General features: G+C 39.7%; 1 protein-coding gene across 4 annotated transcripts in view; it reads left to right on the plus strand.

Annotated features, from left to right (window-relative positions):
• Window positions 1-1706: 1706 nt before the first annotated feature.
• Window positions 1707-20156, plus strand: part of si:dkey-91i10.2 (uncharacterized protein LOC555224 homolog) — a 47014-nt gene continuing 28564 nt past the window's right edge. For 3 of the 4 annotated variants that reach the window (XM_017692423.2, XM_037539095.1, XM_017692425.2), the window contains exon 1: window positions 1707-1999. The gene's annotated coding sequence lies outside the window, so the exon portion shown is untranslated. Of the gene's footprint in view, window positions 2000-16991; window positions 17078-20156 lie in introns of those variants that run through there. The other variant, XM_017692424.2, reaches the window with a different exon arrangement.

Here is a 20156-nt window from a genome sequence, read left to right on the forward strand (position 1 = left end):
CCATTGAGGCCACTCATATACAGTTGGAGACAGATGTAGGACGAGATGTAGTCCAGAAGGCCTCGAGTGATGTTTTTTCACACAAAATTGATTCCACCAATCAGAAATCAGAAAGTGATTGGTTGATTACTCTGCTGACTGTGCTGATGGATAACAGACCTAGGCCTTTTCGTCCTAGGTCCCACAGAGAAAACAAGTCCTGATTGGTCAGTGTCCACAGGGATTTCAAGTATTTAATCCTTTTGTTTCTAGTAAGGGCGGCACGGTGGCGCAGTGGGTAGCACTGTCACCTCACAGCAAGAATGGCCTGGGTTCAATTCCCTGGGGTCCTTTCTGTGTGGAGTTTGCATGTTCTCCCTGTGTCTGCTTAGGTTTCCTCTGGGCTCCCACAGTCCAAAGACATGCAGTCAGACCAGTTGGACATGCTAAATTGTCCCTGTGTGTGTGTGTGTGTGTGTGTGTGTGTGTGTGTGTGTGTGTGTGTGTGTGTGTGTGTGTGTGTGTGTGTGTCCTGCGATGGTTTGGCGACCTGTCCAGGCTGTATCCTGCCTTCCGCCCAATGACCGCTGGGATAGGCTCCAGCACCCCCTGAGGGAGAAGTGGCTTAGAAAATGTGTGTGTGTGTTTCTAGTCAAAACTTAACAACAAAACAAAAGTAGTATTGTAATTCTAGCAGTTTAAATCTAATGAATAAAAATAAACTAAAAAGTAAATTTTAGTTTAATTGTTACCAGAAGTACTAATGCAGAAGGAGAATGTTTCATTATTAAAGAAAAAAGTACATGGGACATTATTTGGGGTAACATCTACTCCATTCCCCAGCATAGAATTTGTTTGACTCACTCATGGAATCCTTTTCTGTTGAAACCTAGAGCAATTTCTTAGCGTAGGTGTGATTGTTAGGATCAGTCATTCAGCAGTGAAAAACATTACAGAGAACACACACAACATGGTTATGACATAGCCTTCTAGTTTTTCTCCATTTTAAGTCCTAGGTTTGAGACTGGATGAAAAGATACACTATCCCATTGTCCATTCATTCATCCATAGCCATCCATTCATGTAGTATTCCTGTATTGTCTGGGTAGTCATACATTAGTAGGACCATGTAGTATCGATGTCTTGGTGTTTCTTTTCGAAAATCAATCCCTGCATGAAAATATAAATACTGAATATTTTCTTAAGCCTATCTGTGTGATCCAAATAGACAACACATATGAACTGAAGCTCAAACTTTTTATAAAACACACGCTTAAAAAAGTGAAAAACTGATTGCAATTGTGTAATGATGGAAATGACACTCCCCACCCTGGCTCACAGACCACCGTGGAGGCGGACGGCATGCTCTATATGGGCAGAGCATATGAAGTTATTATGTTTACAGTTTATTTATACTAAAGGCTTTCAGATTTATTACAGACCCCTAAAAAACCATTGAGAAAAAATAACAGATTTCTAATGACGTTGCATTCCTTGCAGTATTTGCAAGGAAACTCAAAGTCATTGCAAACGAGAACAATATCATAATTTTTAACATAGTATTATAACTCTGGATATGAACTTCAGTGTCACTTGGGATCAGATCAAGTCCACCTCCAGTGCAGATGCGGCAGCAGAAAATGAGCAGAGTTAGAAATGGGCGGGGCTACGGGACGTCTCCGACGCCACTGACCAATCAGCGAGACCCGTGTCCGTTTCCACGGGAACGTAAAGACGAAGTCTGCTCCTGCAGGGCTGGAGGAGAGGTCTCCTTCACCAGGAGCGAGGCTGCCGCGGGCTACTGCGGCTACACGACACCGGAGCTCACAGCGCATGCAGTTAGTTTAGCTGGAAGGGTGAAAATTCATTTAGCGTTGCGAACTGGACGACGTGTTAACTAGGAGCCGAACACGAGCTCGGTGCGAGGCGGCGTTAGCTCCGCCGGTCATTCCGGGTGAAGTGGATGCGGCTCGATGGACTTTGCTTCTCTTCTCTGAACGCGGGAGAACCAGCGAGTAATGTAAGTGACCAGTGTACCTCCTTTTAGCCTAACGTTACTGTTTCAGTCCCTTATAGCTGCATATGGCTGTGACTGTAACATCTGCCAGCAATGACCTTCATCCGTTTCCATACGTTGCTCGTTAGCAGGAGAAATGAAAGGGGTCTTTAAAGGGTCACGTTTTACCTTCACGAAAGTGAGCGGGCACATAGGCTGTGACACATTAACAGCCCTTTAATTCTCTGTTCACAAGATGCTCTCTGTCCATGTAAAAGTGTCTGTCCACTGAAACAGCACTCAACTTACACACCACTGCAGACAAATCTTTATTTATCATGATTCTCTGTCTGTCCAAAAGTTTGTGGACACGTGCTCTTCCAACGTTTCTTCTGATATCAATTGTGATTGAAAGAGTTTGTCCTCATTTCCTGCAGTAACAGCCTCTACTCTTATGGGAAGGGTTTACACTAGATGGCGGAACATTGCTGTGAGGATTTGATTGCATTAAGACTTGAGCATGGTCAGATACAGATGTTGGCTGACTAGCTGTAGATCGCAAACTCCACTCCAAGGCATTGGATGGAGCTCCATCAGTCCAGAGTACGCAGCTCCACAGCAGTGATTGAGAGCTTTATACTCCTCTATAACATACAACATGTTCAGCATGGCTTTTCTTTGGAGATTAAACAGCTGTGCTTGCAGTTGAATACCTATGTCAGCTATGGGTGCGTCTTAAAGTAGAGGAAATCTCTCCTTAGAAGGGAATGGATACTTTTGGACTTTCATTTCTTCTGGATAATGATGAAAAAATACACTGTTTCTGCGCTATATAGAACAGCATAGATGATGCTTCACTGTCAGGTGTTTATGCACGTTTCCCTGTTCAGTGCCAGTGTGTCTCAAAGAAAGTTCTTAAGGTGTCCTTCTATCATTCGATGTTGGCCTTTTTTTAGAAATTCTCTGGAGAAGAAAGGCTGATACTGGCTGGCCTCTAAAGCATTATCTCATGCGGGTGGCAGTGATAGGTTCTTGAGAACCTCTGGGTGAGACAGAGCAGGGAGCAAATTTACTTTGACAGGGTAGAAGTCTACTGGTAGCTAAAAGTCCACTAGGCCATGTATCTATTGCCTAAATTTACTTATCCTACATAGTCAATTAAGTCATTCTAGAGGTATATGAAGCTAAACTGCACTGCAAATCTAATAATAAAACATGTTCTACCTTTTTAAATGAGCAATGAGGAAAAGGAAGCAAACAAAATTCACAGGTTGCAAAGATGTGAAATAATTCACTTTTCTACTGAGTAAATTTTAGTAGCAGCCTGCCTGAATAATGCATCCTTCACTTTTTGATAGTCCAGTTGTATTTCACTGTAGACAAAACAAAGTAATATGTAATATTAATAAAGGAAAATTGGCTTGCAATTAAATAGCAATGTCTGTGCATGTCTGTGTCTACCCACCTGTAGGAGTTCAGGGAATCAGGTACAGTTTAATGTGCTCAGTATTGCTCTTTAGATTTCCTTGCTAAGGTCAAGCTGCTAACTTCTGGGTCTTCGCAAATATAAGCAGTTAACTTCTTATAGCATTCTTTAAGCCTAAATAATCAAAAGTAAATATATTTCCAAACAGTCTAAACAGTATTTAGTGTTGGTTTAAGATAGAGGTTGGAGATATGACAATATTTTATTGCTAGAATGTTTTTCTGAGCATTGTGGATATTGTCAGTACTTGAAGAAAACAGACCAACTGCATGTTTCATTACAAAGTGAGCATAATTAGTTTGATTGCTGGTTTTAAATATGGCACTACTACTGCATTATGTCTGTGTGTCAAAATGACATGATATGAGTCAATTGCACTTTTAAATAAATGAACTGCGTATAAATAAACTCATAATCACAAGTGCACCTCTTGAAAATAAATATATAGTGAATGTAAAACTTAGTCTATTCACATGTACAGTGTATTTGCTGTTTTTTTAAAAAGTAATTCTGTGCAATGATACTGCCCCGGCCCTGCACATGTGTGATCACACCACATATGCGCGGTGAGTTTTGGTACACTTGAAAAGAATGGTATTTTGAACAACATGAACAACGTGTAATACATGAACACAAGAATTGTTAAAAATATCAAACTTATAATATATTTTCCAGACTTGACACAATTAAGCCATTTACTATTTTTTTCAGTGTAGCTCTGAAAGGTTTATTACCTGACCTGAAAAAAAAATAGGGGAAGTACTGTATTGCATAGAATTTACCAAAGTAAGATGGAAATGTACACCGTTTTCATGGTGTCTTATAAACAGAAAAGTTCTAGTCATAGCTCTCTGGCTTCTTAGACACAGATGTTGAGAGATTTATGCTAGGATGTCTACTGAGCTTAAGTCAGGTGATGTCTCTGTGGGATTTAAGCAGACAGCACACTACGTCAATAAGCACTAAACCTAATGAGACATGGTTATTTAGATTTTTGAATAGAAGACCACTGACACATTCAGGGTCTTTAAGCAATGCTCAGCTGATGTACACTTTAATTTAACTGTAGCTGTTCTCCATTAAATGATTGGGTTAGACCAGGGCTTCAGTTCATTGAGTCTCCATTATATAAGCAGGGGTCATTAGAAGAGTCATTAAGTGATTGCAAGTTATGTATTTTTCCTCTGATAAGGCCAAGGAGCAGTTTGTTTCAAGCAATTAAGACAAATTTTTCTGCTAAAGACATTAGAGGATAGGCTACGGGTTAGATTAGTATTTTTTCAAAAGGCCATAATGGTACTGCTAATACTACAGTTCCATCTGAATGAAAGATGAATAACATATTTCTAAACCGTGTGTCAAAATTTAAATCTGATTGACATCTCAGTGTTTTTGCACACTGACGTTGAACTGAGTGTACATCATACCTGTCTGGTGCAGAAGCTCTTTTAGGCGTGCACTGTGCTTACTTATGTAAAACGGAATGCTTGAAATTATACTCAGATAAGTGCTCATTTGACTGGACTGTTGAGTAATATTTGCTTTTCCACCATGTTATACAGAACCTACAGAGAACATTTTTTTTATTATAGCCATTATTTAGTGATGTTTAAAGCTCAGTTACAATGCAAAAATGATTTGACCTTCTCATTATATTTTTATACATTGCTGACAGTTAAGCTGAATCATTATTGACTTTTATATGTGTAAATTCAAATGATAATTTGGTTATAGCTTAGTGAAAGCACAATGTCAAATAAAGAGCTTAAAATGAGCTGGTTTTGACTTACTGCTGCTCCATCAGTTGATGAAAATGTGCAGCTGAGGCATGAATAGCGTAACCTGAGCCACTAATTCAATCCTGCATCAGCTGATCTGAGGTTGAATGAGTTTAAGTTGTTTACCAGTTCAAATGGAAAGGTCTAGTAAGATGTAAGGTCTACTACCTGTGACCTGTCCAATGTCACAGGGAACACTGTAGCTACAGCTCAACTCAAATGCATTTAAGGGGGGCAAGTGGGATGGGTCTTCTTCGATGTTTGGAGAGGGAAGACGCTGGCAGTTTGTTATCTACTGCGGGCTGTAGCTGTGCTAGGGTTGGTCAATATGGCAAAAATATGTCACAACACATGAAAATGTTTTCATGATGCACGATACCCATCACAATATGTATGTATGTATATAACACAAGGTTTTTAATAGGTGGAAAAGACAAGTTTGATATGTTAGGACAGACGAAAAGTTCCAGCAGTGCCACATTTGAAAGAATACAAAAAATACAAATACGATGATAAAACGATGATTTTTATTTCAAGTTTTTTCACTGCACTAAATCCAGTTAAACAGTACTAATTATGCTTGATGTTTGTGCAGTTGGTATTCTTTATGTACTGATGATATCTGCAGTATGATCAGAAATGCATATTGTGACATCATTACTCACGATAATGATAAAACATTGGCATATTGTCAACACATAAGCTCTTCTGTGGATTAAAAATACTTATGCTGTTGCCTCATTCGGAACTAAGGTCCAGTACTGATGACAAGTTCAACTATCACAAGTTGAACTATCACAAGTTCAAATTCCTTTCTATTTACATAATATAGTAAAAGAAAATGTCCCAAGTGTGCCTGTATGGCATCTGAAATGCTGATTTGTTACAAAATATTGAAACTGATATTAATATCATCTGATGCTGAATTATCTCATGCAGTCTCCGTCAATCTAGTAGGAAGTTCATCAGCTGTCTATGATCTTGTTGGTGATGTTGAATTTAGAATGGCTGAGCTGGTGTAAATGTTATAGGTATTGTTCTTAGGCTAAGACATACAAACGAAAAGAAGCACAACTTCTATTGAGTATAGACAAAGTGGAAAATATAAATATGACATATTGCACTGCACTGTGTCTTGACTTTCTTTATCTCCTCTTTTATTTGCCTGTATTGTCAGTGACCACTACTGTCTTTCCTTTTTCAGCAAGAATGTCCACCTGGCTACTGGATAGCCCCCATTGTTTCTGTGAAAAATATCTGCCGTTGCAGGTGCCAGGTGATAAATGAAATAAAATTGTAACCCTCACAAAAACACAATCAACTAGAGGCCACCACACAAGTGGCAGGGCCTGGATTCAGGGCTAGAAGAGATTATTACTCCTTGAAGGCAATGTAAGTAAAATCTATTCAACTTGACCCCTCATATCAACACCAATTTCTTTGATATGTGAAAGTTCAAGAGTTCTGTCTAGAGTTCAGATATTCAGTCTGCATTAGATTTGTGACATTTCATAAATAGAATTGCCTCCTAAAAAAACTTCTACATGAATATTGTCAGCGTCAAACAACATTTGATCAGGTGAACAACAGTACAATTTCACTTGACCCCCATGATTGCATGGGAGATTTATTGTTTCTGTGGAGCAAGTGTGTGTTTTCTTTTCCTACCAAATAAAGAAACGCAGAAACTGAATGCAGCTCTGGAGCTGAAAGGTGTAAGGTCACATAATAAAATGATGATTCCAGCCATTTTTATCCACATTCTGTCAGCCAAACTGAGTCCACTGGGATAAACCTCTGGGTAGAACTGAGTGCAATAGTCAGCTTGTGCTTGTTGTTGTTATGGATCAATATCTTCTGCATGCAGGCTTGGTACATGTCATGTTATATCTCACATCTCTGAGTTATTGTGCACTCATGAAGGAAAAACAGCCCATAATTGCCACTTTGCACATTTGCATCACATGGCTGTGAGTTTTCAGTACCTCACCACTTTCACGTTGACACTATAGTAAACACGGATGATCTATAAGGACCTGTGAAGAGCCTGTGCTGCTGTGTTTGCCTAGTAAACATTTGCCAGTATGCCTACTAGCTTTCTCATGGCCCAAGGTATCTTGCTAATAACACCGAGATTAGACGCTATGCAAATTAAATCCATCAGAGCCTTGTACTTGAATGCATTAGCATATTTTCAAACAAAGAGAGTTACAGAGCCTATCTGAAACAATGCTTTAGTGTGTCAGAAATGATAGCAGTAACGGTGTGACTAAAGTACTGTAGCTGTCAAATATGGTACTACAAATATCAGAAGCAGAAAGCAGAAAATGGCAAAAAAATTTTGCCATTTGTAGACTCAGAAAGGGAAGGTATGCTGTCATTGAGCCCAGCTGTTAGACTTCATTTCTCTCTCTTTTTCTCTCTCTCTCTCTCTCTCTCTCTCTCTCTCTCTCTCTCTCTCTCTCTCTCTCTCTCTCTCTCTCTCTCTCTCTCTCTCTCTCTCTCTCTCTCTCTCTCTCTCTCTCTCTCTCTCTCTCTCTCCTAGACTAGGTCTGTTTTGTATAGATACTTAGCCATGATTGAGAGAGGGTATAAGGTAAGAGCAGGGAGGTGGGTGTCTATTGGAGTGCATGGGGTGGCCCTCCAGGCAGAGCTGTTCCAGACTATACAGCTCACTCATTTCGTAGAGGCCAGTGACCATGAACTCCCAGCGGCTCCCTGGTATAATTAGCTTGTGTCCTTTATTTCAGCGAGGGTAGCTCTCTGACTGAATTCAGGCCTGGAAGAGCAAAATGGATACAACCTGTTGGGACATAATTCTCTGATCTACATGTGTTACATGTGAGGCCTAATGTTAGCTATTTAACTTTGTATCAGTAAAGTTAATGACCCCATGCTTCCTGATGATAGTCACTGGCCTCTTTTCCACTGGCTCCCACAGCCATACTATTTCTCTTCCTTCGGTTATGCTGTTAACTCAAGACTAAAAAATACCAAAGAAAAATGACATGGCGTCAGCTGATAGGCTCATAACTACACAAACAAGAACCACATTCGATTCCTGTCTTTGTCCTCAAAACATGACATTTGGGCTGGAACCAAGCCTGTATTGTGGTGTGTGGAACTTTTTTTGCCTGTTTGCTAAGGTAATATTAGCTTAGGCTACAGCTCCAAACACCACAGAACTGATTAGTTTTCAGTTTTCTGGCAACTCCCAACACCAGTCACTCAACTTTGCTCTCTCAGACATAAGTTTTTGTCATCTAATCTGTACTGTGGTGTATGGTACCGTTTGGATGTGTAGCCTGCTAGCTGTACCAATGTTACGTTAACTAGTCATCTACCCAACACCACAGAAAAGTTTTGATTTTGGCTTTATTCTCCTCCAGCCTCTCTGCCTTTCTTCCTTGGATTTGCACCAATGTCATCAAAATGTGTCAGTGCAGCCTTAGCTAGCCAGAATCAGCTCTGCTCTGTAACCTCTGATGGTTATCAGCACTATTTAACATTTAGCTGTCGTTGTTAGATTGGTGATTTGATGTATATTGAATGATGGATTGACAGTTGTGCACTGCTTTCATTTCATGATCACGTAGGTAAGGTTTTTGCATTTGTTTCAGGAAAAAAATAGGATCACTATTCAGCAGTCAGCTGCATCATTAAGCCATCCCACCCAAATGGTTCTGCAACCCTGATCGTGTCTAAGCATGATTTGTAATCATTCAGTGCCAAACCATTCTATTACAATTACATCGAAGGGAAACTTAGGCAGTATTCTAAATATTAAGCATGCAGAAATCAAATTTCCAGAAACAAACATTATTATATAGTTAGATCTTTATGCATTTTGACCCTTTTTCAAAACATCTGAAGCACCCAGCACAGCAGCTAACTATGGTTTTGTTATCTACCAATACTACTAAAACTAAAACAGGGGCAGTCGTGGGCTGGAGGTTAGGGAACTGGCCCTGTGACCAGAAGGTTGCCAGTTCAATCCCCAGTGCCGACAGTCCATGACTGAGGTGTCCTTGAGCAAGACACCTAACCCCAATTGCTCCCTGAGCGCCGTGGATAGGGCTGCCCACTGCTCCGGGCAAGTGTGCTCACTGTCCCCTAGTGTGTGTGTATTTACTAGTGTGTATGTGGTGTTTCACTTCATGGATGGGTTAAATGCAGAGGTGGAATTTCCCCATTTGTGGGATTAAAAAAAGTATCACTTAACTTAAAACAAATATTGTTGTGTGACAGCAATACTGGTGTACTAGTATACATCTTATAGATACACACCCAGCACTACTGAGACCTTCTAGCATGCTCAACTTATTTATTCTGTTCTATTATATGCACACTCCCTTACAGGCAATTAATATATCATGTAAACATGAGATGTCTGATGCTCCCTGTGTTTCTCTCTGGCCTCTGTGGATAATGTCTGTGCTGCAGGATCTCTGTCAGGTTACATCTGCTCCTTCAGTGTGTAAAATAGCTCTCCAGTGAGGATCATTGTGAATTCAGGTCAGAGCATTACTGAGGACCACACTTAGTGCCTTTTGTAAGTGGTGGATAATCCTTAATGGAGTTGAATCGGCAGGTGGGGTGTTCCTCTGTGTTTAGGCAGAAAGGTTTGTCCGTTGGATACTCCATAATAGAAGAGCCAGCCCCTGAACTCAGCTCCACTGTCCTAATCATGTTTGTGAGCTCCAGCGTATGTGATTATATTGTGGTATTCAGGAAACTGCTGGATACTGATTAATCGAGCAGTCGGGATGCAGGTCCCTCTCTCGGCTCTCCCGAGGCTTGGTGCAGCTTCCGTGGAAAAGGAAATAGTCACGCAGGGCATTTTGCAGTTGCTGCTGGGCTTTTTACCAAATACAGCAACCAGGGAGCCTGATTAAATGACTGAGTGATTCATTCGTTCATTAGATTCATTCAGACTACAAGTCTTTGTTCTACATTTTATTATTTTCACCTTGTTCATAAAAATGAATCCTCTTGAAATTTTTGTTTATATAATTTCTTCAATAATGGCTATGTAGATATGGAAAATACATGGTTTTCTCAATGTATTGATCAACAGTGTCATTGATTAAATGTTATTTTGCACAGAATGTGTAGGTTGTACATTTTTTTGGTGATCAACACTATTCTATTGTCACGTTTGTATATGATGATTTAGGACCGTTCCTTTGGTGGTTTGTAGGGTGTTTCAGGAAGGTAATGACAATGCCTTAACAAGCTTTTTTTAGATTTCAGCAAAGACATTACCTTCAGCAAGCCTTTTAAAATAAATAAAATAACACCAACAGCTTGTCTAAATATGAAGTGGCCACAGTGAACAGTGGTAATAGACTCATCTCATCTCATCTTGTTGCCTTCATTCATCTGCATTCATCCAAGGCGCACTTAATATGCTGCATCACAGTATTCCTGGTGCGTGGTATGCTCTGAAAGGACTTGTTAAGCCGTTCTTTTGTTGTGTAAATACTAAATCCTCAGAAGCCGCTCACCCTTCCTCCTGTTTACCATAAAGATGACTTTGTCTGAACGCTGATGAATGTCACATTTTATTTTACTGCCCACAGACATCAATAAGGATAAGGACCGACCAAATATGGACAGTTTCCTCTGCTACTCGTTTGTGGCGTGTGGGGGGAAGAGATGCTTTCATCGTAGTCATGGTGAATTACTGGAGACCATTATAAGCCATTGGTATTATGTCATTGGCAGTGAAACTGAGCATCTTGACCTCTGACTGCTCTAATTGGAGTGATCACTAGGGATGTCAAAATAAAATCCAGCATTCAAATATTAAAATAATTCATTAATAAAAGCAAATGTACATTTGAAATTGTCCATTTGAACGTTTAATGCCTCTGCTGTGGCTGCTGATGTGTTCCAGGTAAATTTTATAATCACATTATCATGAATAACGACTACTTAATGCAGGAACACATAATAAATATATACACACATATATGGGACATACATTTAACTCTATTCCAGGAAAATGCCATCTCATATGAGATAATGGAATGATCTGCTTCAGATGGCTGATGTTTTCTGATAATCCAGTGCTCCAGTTATGGGATTTATTGTGCAATAAGCTAATAATCACCTAATATTTGCAAGGTAGTGAAGTAAGCTGTGTGGCTAAGCTGCTACACAGCTACTGAGGCTGTCTGTGCTATTACAGACTTTTTCTTTTAAATACATTTTCAGCAAGGTCAAGCTATTTAGCTTATAATAGCAATGGGTATTACTAGTTTAAGTTTTTTTTATTCAAAGATCCTTCTTAAAGGTACATCAAAACAGGTTGATTTAGCTTTTTGATAAACACCTCATGAGTCATGACCCAGGTTGAGAACCACTGATTTAAACACAAACAGTCAAGATTTAATACAACACAGTTTGACAGTACAGCAGTACAGAAACAGAAGCTGTTTAGCTACATTGAATGGTTGTGTTATCCTGCTAGATAATACCCTGCACTGTCCTATGGCGTGTCTTTTATAGTGTAAGGAGATGTTTGTGAAACTAGTATTGCTATATTACAGAAATGGGCATTTTAGATGAGAAGGCAGAGACCATTTCATTTAGGTGTATTGTGTGTGATGATAGGAGGAAATTTAATTCCAAATAATTATCAGGAGTCTTTCAGATTTGAATGTAGTGTACTCCAGTTTGCTAGCATTACACCTCCCTCAATAACTGTTTCTGATTAAATGTAAAGAATGTTTAATTAGAGACTCTTCCTCCCACAGGCAATGTGCAAACAGGCTAAGCCAGTGAGAGTCATCATATAACTGTGGGAATGTGGGTTGTACCACCGTTATATAAATACAGACATAAGTCCTGCTTTCTCATCGATGAACTAATCAAACTTTCCATGCTGATGTTGATCTACCATAACTGGGTCATTGGGTTCCTTTGATAAGTGCTGGTGTGAAGAGGGAATGTTTACTCAGCACGAGTTAGTGTTATCCTGCTCTGTTTTTGTGGTGTGTGCAAGTGTTCAGATGAACATCCTGTGAAAGCTCTACCATTCATAGCGACTTCACACCTTCCAAACACAAATTTTTCACTTTCTTGACGCAAGTTTCTTGTTGTGACAGTAGTCTCAGCAAGTAGGGTGGGAGTGAATGGGAACAGTGAATTTAGGTGTGATACCTAAGAAATTATTCTGCACTTTATCTAAAGTGTTTTTCACCTGAATCAGGTCAGAAAAATGGCTTAGAGAAGCTAAATAGTGTGCATTCAGAGTCAAAGAAAATGGTTCTATATAACCATGAACGCCCAAAGCACTTTTCTTGAAAGTGTTCTTAAGATTGTTGGAGAATGTGCTGTAGGTGGTGCTTTTGAAAAGGATCATATATAACACCCAAAAGAGGGCTATATATTTATGATGTCAAGTTTGTAACTTTAGAAGAACCCTTTTGGTGCTGTTTAGAATCCTTTTCAAAAAGGTGCTATATAGAAGAACACTTTCATGATCAAGAACCCTTCAACCATTCAAAAAGTGCTTTGGGCGTTCATGGTTATATAGAACCATTTTCTTTACTAAAAAGCCATCTTTTTTAAGATTGTACTTAAGTTAAAGCATTAAAAAGTGTGGATTCTTAAGGGTTATTTAGTAAATACTTCTAGTTAGAACCATGAGTTCTGTAAACAACAATTTCATGCTTAAATGGTTCTTTGCATGGTAAAATGTTTCTTTAGATGGATGAGGAATGTGCTGCATATGGCTTTATATAGCACCAAAAAGGGTTCTTTTGTAGCAGAATCCTTTTTGGTGCTATATAGAACCGTTTAAAAAAATCTATTTAGAACCATATACAACACATGCTCCATCAATCTGAAGAAACATTTTACCATAGAACCAAGTGGAAGCTAGATCATGCTGTTTAGTTGTTTTTTTTATCTATAGGCATGTATATTCGTTTAAATTCAAGATAAACAGTTATTTATGAACAGAAACAGTGAATGTCTGTAGTGTTTATATGCCGGCTTTCCAGGCGTGCATGCAAATAGGAATCGTATTTTTGTATATCTGTTGTCTTTTGTGGCTGAATGCTACATGCAGATACAAAGAGAAGTTTTATCACTAAGAGTAAGTACCATGTGTTCTAAACCACAGCAATGAGTCTGCATGGCCCTAATGAAGAGTTGGATGCGAGTCAAACTGGTTAAGAGAAGTTCTGGGAAGCTTATTTACAGACAAGTTCTGGGTAACTTTTGATTTTGTGTTTGCTACGTTAGCCTTGTAGCTCAATGGCTAAAGTAAAGAAGCAAAATCTGGACACCACCCACCTTGGCCAATCGACTACATTTGGGGCAAGTATCTAAATTATATTTTCCTATAAGTATCTAAGGCAAAACTAAATACCATAACGTGTAGTGTAACAGCAAAAAACCAAGGAAGAAAGCAAGTTATATAAACTTGTACAAATAAAGCTAGATTTACTTAAGCATTTTTTTTTCAGACTTTTCTGCCTCTAGTTTTCTTGATACGAATTAATAAACCCCTAGTGATCACGTTTGCTGTACTGTGACTCAGTAAACGCTGCTCAGGTGAGGAATCCGGGACAGTTCCCATGCTGCTTCACGGATTCTATACAGCACAGGATGTAAAGAACTAGCACCTTCCTCACCGCAGTATGACTGATCTACTGTATGTTTGTGTATGGGGATTATGCTAGGTAACCCGCATGTAAGTATACCGTAATCACAAACTACAAGTGTTTGCTATGTCTGCATATTCTGCACTGTTCAAAACCCTCTAACATTGTTTAGTGCATCTAATGTGTATGTCAGTGTCCTAGTTTATTTGAAGAACTATTATCACAGCATGTAATGTATGTCATATTTGCTTTATTTGTGTCAGTGTGTTCTTTGTGCATTATGCCCAAAGCACAATCGATTGTCACTGTGCCTCTCATTAAAGGACAACATTGTGTCCCAGAGTAACATTTATGATTGGCATGATTGTCAAGAATGTTGTTCAGGCCCCTCTTTCAACACACACTAGTGTTATCCATATTCACAACATCTTGCATCTAGGTAGACCCCTATCCATCCGCTCTGTCTTCATACAAGGCCAACTGTTCAGTGTAGGCACTGACAAACAGTGCATTGTTGCCTCTCAGGGAATAGCACTAATAGCCATTGTCTAGCATTATGAAAGCGGTAGAATGTGGCAGAGATGGACAGTCCAACACAATAGGACCTACTCATTTCATATTCATTTCTTTCCTGTCAGTGGAGGGCGTAGAAAACACTTTTCTTGCAATCGTCTCTTCTTTTTTGTAGTGTTATTTATATTAAAATTCAGTATATTGTAGTTTAATTAGTTACATTTGATTTAATTTATTACCGTAGTCAGCTGTATTCTTCAGTGTTTCTGCAGTCACGCATTGATTCATATGCAATTCTAAATATATCCCATGTACTAAAAAAAGAACAGAGGGACAATCCTTTACTGAGAGGTTTTTTTTTCACTTTATAACACAGGCAATATGTCTGTGTTCACTGTGTGGGACTGTGTATAAATTATGGAGGTTGTGGTAGAGCCCTCATAAATTAGAAATGGCCGAAGCTCTAGGCAGAGTGATGGCAGCGGCTCTATAGCTGTGCAGCTTCCTCAGAGTCGTGGCCACATGTGTGGTGCTCCCTAATGGGCCGACTCAGCCTCGGGGCCATCAATTTCTCATCTTTTATCACCTAGCCTCACTGTCCCAATATGATGGGCTGCAGTATAAAGACCTAGTGATAGATCCATAGCATCTGCCAAATATCTGTTAAATACAGATCATTTTAAGAGTGATTAATGTGTCGCCACAAACAACAGTGCAAGCTTTCTGTAACCTTGCTGTAATCATGTTTTAATTTTGCACCTGTTCTTAACTGCTTTCTCACAAGCCACCCTCATAAATCTGACCCAGTAGAAAGATGATAGCACCCCTTTGTGCATTTACCCAGGTGGGTGATGCATTTATTGGCTTGTGAATGGATAATGAAGCGTATTAAACTGAAAGGTCTGGTAAGAAGTGTGAGAGCAGAGAAATAACGTAGTGCATGTTTAGAGACTAATCGTGATTACATACACAAAGCTGTACAGTATTCTGAATTTCACTGTTGAGTAATATTAGTAATTGGGTAATCTAATAGTAATTTGACTAAATACTTACTATTGGAAAAAGCTATTTTAAAAATTAAGTTAAGTGTAGAAATGTATATGACCTTAAAAAGGATATAAATGGGTGTGGTCTTCTTCCTGTAGAAGAGACCCCTAGAGCCATTTTTAAAAATCCATAATTATCATGCAAATTGGCCAATAAACTGAACACTGAAGTTATAAGGAGCAGTTCAGCCCAGACTGCTTTTTATATGAGACAGAGTATGGGACAGCCAATCAGAACAGAAATAATTTACACATTTAAGTCTTAAAGGCACAATAAAAAAAACAGCCTGTTTAATTCTAAAGGATAAAGAGAGGTCAGGAGATGTTAATGTAAAAATAATTATGTTTTTTCTTAGATAAACCCACACAAATGATATAAGTGGGCCTAACATAACATACAAGAAAAATGGGCCTTTTAACATTCCTATCAAACACAGATTTTGTATGAAGTTGCCCCTTTTTACAATTGATTCTCTCTCTTCTTACACACGCTTCAGTGAAATCTAAGACATCCAGGCTGGTCTACACTTTTAACAGGGTCTTTACAGATGTGAAGCCAGTCAGCAGCTTTGGAAGAGCAATTTATAGTAAATTTGAGTCTCTCTGGGGAGGTGGGAACTGAATGATGATAATGGAGCAGATGAATGCCCTTCCTGTTTGTTACAGTGGTGGATCCTTGACTTCCAAGAGAAACAAAGAGGAAAACCCTCTGCCAGCTCTGTCAGGTCCAGACATTCTGCAGCTCAGGTTATGACAGATTGACAGGCTCCGTTGATGTCTGTTTCACTCTCAGCTCAAGCTGTTTAATGTCTGTTTGCTGGTGCAAGTGGGTCGCATGTGTGGTAGCAGAGAGGGGATTAGCAGCCCCCATATGGCTCAACCATGCCAGCCTCACACAGCATACTGTAATTACAACGCTCAGCCAATACTCTTTGAACGCCGTCCCATGGGAGTCCAAAGGAATGATGCAGCATGCTGTGGTGCGTTCCTGTAGTGAAAATGCTGTTTGGTTGTAGTACATCAGTAATTTTGAGTGACTATGTAAAGTTGTTTAGGGCACAGGTGAATTCCAGATCGGAAGCTGCACCTGAGTGACGTTCTTGTCTGCTCCATTATGCAATATGAAGTCAATGGGATATAATACGTTTCAGGTTCGCATTATTTATTCATTAAGTTCAGGCTGTGGCGCAGATGTACCGGAGAACTAAGCTCTGGGGCTAATGTATAGAGCAAAGCGGTCATTATATCATTGTCAGTCTGTGTGATTGAATCAAGTGAAATGAGCAGAAAATGATGAGATGGCACCCCTCCCTTTTTCTCATGACAGCACTGTCATTAGAGGTGTAGGTGTGTAGTCCTGGGTCATTATGCTCACAGTTGCTAAGGTTGGTCTAGGAGAAAAGATTACAGACACAAAAACAAAAGAATGCATTTGTGGCAGAGCAGGTGGGGGGAAAGAGAGGGCGGATGTGTCTAGGAGGTCCTTTTGGACAGCCTTGTGTTTCTCTGGTTCCCATGCCAACGGTGAGTGGAGCCATGTTCAGAGCATGCTCAGTGAAGAGCCCTCTGCTGTAACAATAGCAGAGGGAGCTGAGAGGAGACTCACATGCTGATCTTACAACAGAGTGGAACACACCTCGCCGCGCTCTCTCTCCTCCACGGTGCGTTCATGGGGCTTTCTTCTCGCCTTGGTTTTGCATTTTACTGTCCTATTTGCCTTTGCTGCATGCAGAATAGGGAAATGGACTGAGATAGTCATTCTGGATGGTACTTGGTGTATTATTAGAACTTCTAAAGCATGCTTGCTTATTCACGTCTTTTTGTAGTTGGTTTTTACTTCTTGATTTAAATAAGGAACAAGGATGTTGCCTCATTTATCAACTTGCGTCCTTTACATTAGAATTTTTTTTTCTTTTTACATTAATTGAAGTATATATAAGGTGTAATTTTTGCATGTTTTTTATAAACTGCTGAAAGCAGAGAAAAGAGTAGGGATGCTGACAAGAGAGAGAGAGAGAGAGAGAGAGGAGCTGAATGTGAGCGCACTCATTCGACATTGTCACTCGATCCCTGTGTTGTGCGGAGTTGTGCAGTCATGCCTCACTGACCCACTGCCGTGTTGTCGTGGCGATGGGCGGGATGGGGGGGGGGCATCAGTGGTGGAGGGGTCGTACTGTTCACCACATCTAGACCTGTGCTCTAGTTTCCAGCCTGACCCAGTGCACTTCGACCCCATGCCCACATTATGCTGGACACCGCCTCGCCAAGCATTAATGAAACTGTAGGGCTCCAGATCTAGATATCAGATGTGGTGAGGGCTGCTCCCACTTCAGTGTGGTGGTGGGGGGGGTTTGTCTAGCCCACGTGGGCAAAGAAAAGACCTGGTTAGAATACTCTCAATATTTCATCCTCTGAGACAGCAGAGAGAAAGAGAGAGAGGCAGGAGAGAGAGAGTATCTCAGTATCTTACAGGAAATTGGAAAATAAATTGAGGTGACATAAGCAGATTTGCATACTGTACTAAAGCCTGGGTGGGCTTCTGATTGGCGTCGGAAATTTATTGGGGTGTTCGTTGCTGAGGAGTTTCTTACATTTATAGAGGCAGCTAGTCGTAATGAATTCTCATAAATCATTTGTCATGCTGCATGCGGGACTCTTCATTCACAGCTTGATTACAAGTACTCTTTATAATGCCTTTCAAGCAGAATTACCACCGTATCTGCCTCATTCGAGTGCAGCACAAATGCTCTCTTCTATTGCGCTCCTCTTTTGATAGGAATATAATATTAATATTTGGATATAATGTCTCAAAATTTTGGATATATAAAGTTTGAGATGCTTCCTGTTACCTTAGACAAAAGTTATATATATTTTTGAGCTTTAATTTGGGCTATTTTAACTTGAGCACTCCATTTAAGAAATTCTACTACATCACAGGAAAATGCATAGCCAACAACATAAAAATGTAAAATAAAAAAATGTAATTAAGTTAAACTTTTCCACCAAAAAAAACTTACAGATATAACTTAATGTATGCAAAATTAAACTGTTTAAAATGAAGTAATTGTAATTCTAATAAAATACTGACCTAGCCACTCACTTCTTATGGTAGTGTTAAGCTACATGTGCTTATTGTTATCATGTGACCTCACTTTTTACAAGCAATTATGTGAAATTTCATGCTTGGTTTGATACAGAATTGAATCGGGTTTGTTCTTTTTTCCATGATTATCTGACCCAGCATTTCTTGCTGGTAGCAACTGAATATGGATACTGGCTGTCAGATCAGTGCCATCTCTACATGGCTTTGTTATCAGCTATTAAGAGAAATGAAATGTGAAAGATGCAGGGTATTTGGCCTTCATGCTACCATTGTAGGTGAATGGTTTCAGTATTCAGTTTCTTGTTGCATTCATAAGTTGCTTATGAATGCAATGATAATGAACATTTTTTTGTCTTTTTTGTGTTTAAAATTAATACTAACATTATTTCAGAAACTGCTAAACTTATGGTAATGGTTATTAATAATTTCAGCAGTAAATACTTTATTTAAGTGGCAGTGTCATGCTGACGTTGTCTAAGATGTTGGTATTTCATTCCTGTCTTTATTGAATGCTAAAACAGCACTTTGAAATGGAGTTGATTGTGGCAGGAGTTAACCATAGTCTTCTCTCTCAATTGGGCCTTGATTTTTCTAGTGAAAGGCGCAGTAGTCTGCAGTCCACAGAGATGACAGCTGATCAGTTGCAGTCCCTCCCTCTGTCTACTCATTTCTAATCCCCCTTTCCCTCCCCTCTCTCCTTCCCTGCTCTCACCTCCTCACCCCCAAATGAAAGCCCATTACCGGCCAACTGGACCCCGGGAAGACTAGGGCACCTTCACGTGGTGCTCCCCTGCTTTGATCCCATCTCCAGTCTCTAAAACAACAAAGAACCTGTGTGTGTGTGTGTGTGTGTGTGTGTGTGTGTGTGTGTGTGTGTGTGTGTGTGTGTGTGTGTGTGTGTGTGTGTGTGTGTGTGTGTGTGTGTGTGTGTGCTCGTAAATTTAACGGCTGGAACCCTGAGAACAGAGCTGTGTGAAGATCTTGTATCTGGACAATTATTGGAGTTGACATGGAGCCTCAGCACAGTTGAAATGTGGCTGCCACAGGCAGGACCTCAGGACATCCTAAAATTCTTCTAAGCCAAACAAGAGACAGAAGGGTGCTGAGAGCTGCCTGCTGAAGAATTCAAGTGTACACATGATCATACAGCACATCTCCTATATTGTTTTTGCCTGAATCCTTAAAACAAAGGTCATCAATTCTAGTCTTGGAGGCCCAGTGTCCACCACAGTTTGGTCATTTCCTTGCTCTAACACACCTGATTCAGCTTATCTGTAAATTATCAGCTTTAGTGGGGGTGATTGATCAGGGAAATCTGTAAACAGTGTTCGACTGTGGACCTCCAGGACCAGAACTGATGACTCCTTCTTAAGAGTCATAAGTAGAGTAAACCAAACCTTGCATTTCCAGACCAGTAACTTCACAGTATTATAAAACATTCTTAACTGTAATGTATGTTAATTAACTAAATATTTGTAATAAGCAATTAGCCATGAGATGCCATGCATTACTTTGATTTCCTCATGGATTTGGCATAATAAAAAAAGTATTATTATATAGTGTGTTTGTCATAATACAGTGTAGCAGTGTTTTAAAGTAGAAACCTTATGAGTGATTTTTACTCACCACATCACTAC

Source organism: Pygocentrus nattereri, chromosome 6 (genome assembly GCF_015220715.1).
Source record: "Pygocentrus nattereri isolate fPygNat1 chromosome 6, fPygNat1.pri, whole genome shotgun sequence".
NCBI classification, from domain to species: domain Eukaryota; kingdom Metazoa; phylum Chordata; class Actinopteri; order Characiformes; family Serrasalmidae; genus Pygocentrus; species Pygocentrus nattereri.